Source organism: Cherax quadricarinatus, chromosome 6 (assembly GCF_038502225.1).
Source record: "Cherax quadricarinatus isolate ZL_2023a chromosome 6, ASM3850222v1, whole genome shotgun sequence".
Lineage (NCBI taxonomy): Eukaryota > Metazoa > Arthropoda > Malacostraca > Decapoda > Parastacidae > Cherax > Cherax quadricarinatus.
In genome coordinates, this window is record NC_091297.1 from 3067537 (window position 1) to 3073604 (window position 6068).

The 6068-nt window shown below is 39.8% G+C and overlaps 1 long non-coding RNA gene across 1 annotated transcript; it reads left to right on the plus strand.

Annotated features, from left to right (window-relative positions):
* The first annotated feature begins 1367 nt into the window (after positions 1-1367).
* On the plus strand, positions 1368-4707 carry LOC128694020 (uncharacterized). Its single transcript, XR_011391030.1, has 3 exons — positions 1368-1454; positions 4102-4246; positions 4373-4707. It is a non-coding gene; the product is annotated as an uncharacterized lncRNA (long non-coding RNA).
* Positions 4708-6068: the final 1361 nt, after the last annotated feature.

Genomic DNA, 6068 nt, shown 5'->3' on the forward strand with positions numbered 1-6068 from the left:
AGTTCCTGTAGTGAACTGTCCTCTGTACTATATTGTAAGTTATATTCATTCTCGTCAAGTTGATTGTGTTCCCTGTCTCACTGCTTATACATACCATCCCATTTATCTAAACCACAATAATGTTCTCCTGTTCCCAAATATATTATTGTACAAAGAATTAATAATAAACTGTGTTTGAGTAGAATAGTAATATTCACTGTCCCCGTTATTTGCTATTCCTATTTCTTATATTTTATTATGTTTATATATGAGTGAAGAGTGGGCGAGGCATATGTTAGTGAGTAGTGTCGAGTTAATGAGAGTGTCGTGGTGGTCACCACTGACCTGTCATTACCTACCTCCGCTAATCATCTCACTCCTACCACCTCGCCTGCCTCTCCCCTGCCTACATAATCCCTTACTCCCATATTCCCCACTTATATCCTATTCATTCCAATACCTCCCTACATGACACCTTAAAAAATTGATTTATCCCCAAAAGTTAGTTACAGATTAATATTTTTTTTTAAGTAACAATAATATAAAATGTTTTAGCGATAAAGATAGACACATGTGTAACACGACTCAAGAAATCGTAATGACACGATTGCAAACAAACCATGGTTTGTTTGCAATCGTGTCATTACGATTTCTTGAGTCATGTTGACGGCAGTGAAGGGACTTGAGCTAGAGTTCGTCACGGCCACGCTAGCTGGAGATTCGTCTGTAAAAACTTACAGAGGTGCCTGTGCTAACTTTCCTATGGTGTAGAAATATACCTAGTTGGATGAATCTTATTGTGACTAGCTGGTCTAGTGGCTAACGCGACGGGCTGGAGTTTTGAGACTCTATGACCGCGGGTTCAATCCCGGCCGGGGGTATGGTTTATGTGTAACACATGGGTATTAGTCAGTTTCTCGGGGTTGTATTATCATTAATTTTATGAGACCTGAGTGATAAGCCGAGGTAGAAGTCGTACCTCGCACCGTCGACACTACCAAGTGCAACAACATCAACAATTGTACATACAACGAAGAAGAGTTACAAAACATATGTTTCAGAGACGTTCTAGGATATATTTTAGCCATAACTTGAATGACTTGTCTTTAATTTTGCGATAGGAATACCTGGAGTAACAGTTTTAACCCGTAAACAGTCCAAGCAGATCTACGTCCACATGTGTAGTCCTATAAAAGTAGATCTACGTTTTTTTTTTTACATATTTTCAAATATAACAAAAAAAAAGTAGATCAAAGTTTTTTACACATTTTCAAATGTAAAAAAAACAAAAAGATCTACTTTTTTTACATACTTTCAAATGTTGAAAAAACGTATATATACGTATATAAACGTCAGACAAGGAAGTGACGTCACTGGATGTAAGAGATAAAGTATAAAACCTATGAGGCGGCCTCAGTGAGTCAGTGTGACACTACAATCCATCGAGTGAGGTATAACTCTGAAGTACTGCTCAAGTAAGTTATAATTTACAGAGGTATCAGACCGACGCAATCACTGCTCTATTGTCATTTAAACTTGTGTAAATATTTACTATTAATACCCGTTATGTGGGCTTATCCTAGACCATTTACACATGTATTATACTTGTATTTATATGCATCTGTGACCAAATAGTTGTGCAGAAAGGTATAAAATACCGACAATATGAAAGTTTAGACACATGTGCAGCATCTGGATATCTTTATTGTAAACGTTTCGCCATCCACTGGCTTTATCAATATAGATTCTAGGACATACTTAAGACAGTAGAACTTTATACAAAAGATGAGGTAATCAGTACCTCAGCCTTGGAGTTAGTGTTCACAGCATAGTGGTGGTGGAGAATCTGGAGCTGTGAACACTAACTCCAAGGTTGAGGGACTGATTACCTCATCTTTTGTATATAGTTCTACTGTCTTCTAATTATGTCCTAGAATCTGTATTGATAAAGCCACTGGATGGCGAAACGTTTACAATAAAGATATCCGGATGTTGCACATGTGTCTCGACTAAATAGTTACTTTCTTGGAAAAATACATCTGTCGAGAAGAAACTACCAAATTAAAAATTAATCTGCTTTAGCAAAATACATCAGTCAAACTCGTGTTTCACAGTATTATATTTTTAATATATTTATTGCGAAAATAATATTTTCATATTCCAATAAAACACAAACACACACAAGAAAGGTTAGGGAAGACATGACAACGACATACAAAATACTGCGTGGAATAGACAAGGTGGACAGACAGGATGTTCCAGAGAGGGGACACAGAAACAAAGGGTCACTCTTGGAAGATGAAGATTCAGATGAGTCAAAGGGATGTTAGGAAGCATTTCTTCAGTCATAGAGTTGTCAGGAAGTGGAATAGTCTGGCGAGTGATGTAGTGGAGGCAGGAACCATGCATACCTGGAGTTTACCTGGAGAGAGTTCCGGGGGTCAACGCCCCCGCGGCCCGGTCTGTGACCAGGCCTCCTGGTGGATCAGAGCCTGATCAACCAGGCTGTTGCTGCTGGCTGCACGCAAACCAACGTACGAGCCACAGCCCGGCTGATCAGGAACTGACTTTAGGTGCTTGTCCAGTGCCAGCTTGAAGACTGCCAGGGGTCTGTTGGTAATCCCCCTTATGTGTGCTGGGAGGCAGTTGAACAGTCTCGGGCCCCTGACACTTATTGTATGGTCTCTTAACGTGCTAGTGACACCCCTGCTTTTCATTGGGGGGATGGTGCATCGTCTGCCAAGTCTTTTGCTTTCGTAGTGAGTGATTTTCGTGTGCAAGTTCGGTACTAGTCCCTCTAGGATTTTCCAGGTGTATATAATCATGTATCTCTCCCTCCTGCGTTCCAGGGAATACAGGTTTAGGAACCTCAAGCGCTCCCAGTAATTGAGGTGTTTTATCTCCGTTATGCGCGCCGTGAAAGTTCTCTGTACATTTTCTAGGTCGGCAATTTCACCTGCCTTGAAAGGTGCTGTTAGTGTGCAGCAATACTCCAGCCTAGATAGAACAAGTGACCTGAAGAGTGTCATCATGGGCTTGGCCTCCCTAGTTTTGAAGGTTCTCATTATCCATCCTGTCATTTTTCTAGCAGATGCGATTGATACAATGTTATGGTCCTTGAAGGTGAGATCCTCCAACATGATCACTCCCAGGTCTTTGACGTTGGTGTTTCGCTCTATTTTGTGGCCAGAATTTGTTTTGTACTCTGATGAAGATTTAATTTCCTCATGTTTACCATATCTGAGTAATTGAAATTTCTCATCGTATGATAAAGCTTAGGGAGCAGGGAGAGAGAGGACCTAGTAGCGTTCGGTGAAGAGGCGGGGGCAGGAGCTGAGTCTCGACCCCTGCAACCACAACCTTGCCACATTGGCAATGAAAATGGTATATTGGTCAGAAGGCTATGGAGGGAGGGGCCAGACGAAGGGATATAATACGTTAGGAGGCGTCAAGAAGGCCGCTGGCAGAACGTTCGCGGCGTGACAAGGCAACTCACGCTGAGACCCAATCAAACTTTGTTATTTTTTAATTACATTACCTAACAGAATACTCCATTCTACTGAATGTACATCAATGCATGCAACCATATGACCTGTCTTTGTAATACTCACTAGAGCTTAATTGTTATCTGTTTAGGAATGCTTAGTTAATCTTAAGTTAATTTTAAGCCTGCCCATAATGCTCTGCATACAAGGGGCTTTGGCATGCTGCAGTTAATTGTATTCTTTTGTACTTTTCTGCATCATGTTCAGATTAATAAATAAATAAATAAATAAATAAATAAATAAATAAGGAAATTCCAAGACCGTGATGTTGGCAGTGTTTAAGCGCTGGTTAAACAGTTCATTCACTATAGTGTGCAAGTTAGCTAAAACTGAATCCCATGTATATCATATATACCACCATTCTTAATACCATATATACCACCATACTAAGACCCAAATATACCAGGAGACAATGTCTAGCACCGCATCACGTAGCATTAGTGATCCGTATTCACGTTACTGTGAAATTATAGACATATAGAGTTATGCCTACATCGTGAATTATTGTATTCAACATATATTATTGTATTCTACATATATTATTGTATTCAACATGATATATTATTGTATTCAACAGGATGGGTATCACCGTGAGCGTGGAGAGCGGCACAAAAACCCAGGAGAACAAGGTTCAAACCTGTGAAAGCATACAGGTGAACCCCACTACAACGAAGACTATCACCAAGGAAGAGAAGGAGATACAGCATACCGCTACCACAAAGGTAACTCTCACGGGCACCTCTGTAGTCTCGTGCACCACCCATTACTTCACACTGTGAGTTAAATAAATTTCTTAAATTCTCAGTGTGGCGACATCTTATTTATCTGTTATCCTTTCTGAGTAACAGATTGGCGTGGAGGTAGACGAACAAGCACTCGCCATAATGGGAACTAACATGCTCTGCGGTGGCACGGGGATGGGCAAACTAGCCCTCACCACGATGGGAACTAACATGCTCGGCAGTGGCACGGGGATGGGCAAACTAGCCCTCCCATGATGGAAACTGACATGCTCTGCGGTAGAAATAAGGCCTTCTGACCATGATTCCGGCTTTAGTAGTATTATACTGCTCTCCAAGGATTCCCAGTATTATGCGCGCGCGCACACACACACACACACACACACACACACACACACACACACACACACACACACACACACACACACACACACACACACACACTTGATAAAGCACGTCAAGAAACTAGAGAAAGTACAAAGGTTTGCGACAAGGTTAGTTCCAGAGCTAAGGGAAATGTCCTATGAAGAAAGATTAAGGGAAATCGGCCTGACGACACTGGAGGACAGGAGGGTCCGGGGAGACATGATAACGACATATAAAATACTGCGTGGAATAGACAAGGTGGACAAAGACAGGATGTTCCAGGGAGGGGACACAGAAACAAGAGGCCACAATTGGAAGTTGAAGACACAAATGAGTCAGAGAGATAGTAGGAAGTATTTCTTCAGTCATAGAGTTGTAAGGCAGTGGAATAGCCTAGAAAATGACGTAGTGGAGGCAGGAACCATACACAGTTTTAAGACGAGGTTTGATAAAGCTCATGGAGCGGGGAGAGAGAGGGCCCAGTAGCAACCGGTGAAGAGGCGGGGCCAGGAGCTAAGACTCGACCCCTGCAACCACAAATAGGTGAGCACAAATAGGTGAGTACACACACACACACACACACAAACACACACACACACACATACACACACACGCACACAGCGAAGAGGCGGGGCCAGGAGCTATGACTCGACCCCTGCAACCACAAATAGGTGAGTACACAAATGAAGGCTTCTTTCATCAATCATTGCTATTGTTATTATTGTTATTATTATTGTTATTACTTTTGTTATTATTATTATTATTATTATTATTATTATTATTACTATTATTTTTTTGTTAAATCCATCGGGTCATACAGTGCCGGGGGAACCAGAGGTAATCATTTATGATTCATGATCCAGTTCCTTGAATCAAGAGCACTTCATCAGCATCAAGGCTAGTTTGAAAGCTGGCGAAGAGCTCTTGATCCCAGGAACTGGGCGACACTACCCTCCCTGTCCTCGGATCAAACCTGGTTACCTTCCTTTGCTTCCGATTCTGTACGACCCCTACAGGCTTAGAGCTCCATAAAATTCGAATAATAATAATAATAATAATAATAATAATAATAATAATAATAATAACAGTAATAATAATAATAATAATAATAATAATAATAATAATAATAATAATAATAACAGTAATAATAATAATAATAACAATAATAATAATAATAATAATAATAATAATAATAATAATAATAATAATAATAATAACAAATAATAACTGTTTAATTAATTTGTATTTGTTAATAATATTTCAATAATGTGATGTTAATGTTAATTTCTGCAGTAGTAAAGTTACAATAAAACCAAGAATTAAAACCATAGTTTACTAACCCAATGAAATTTTTTATTATTTTTTTTATAGAATAAGAATTTTATTGAGATTGTTAATAGGGAGGCTTAGTAACCCGGGATAACCCGGAGCGTTGATA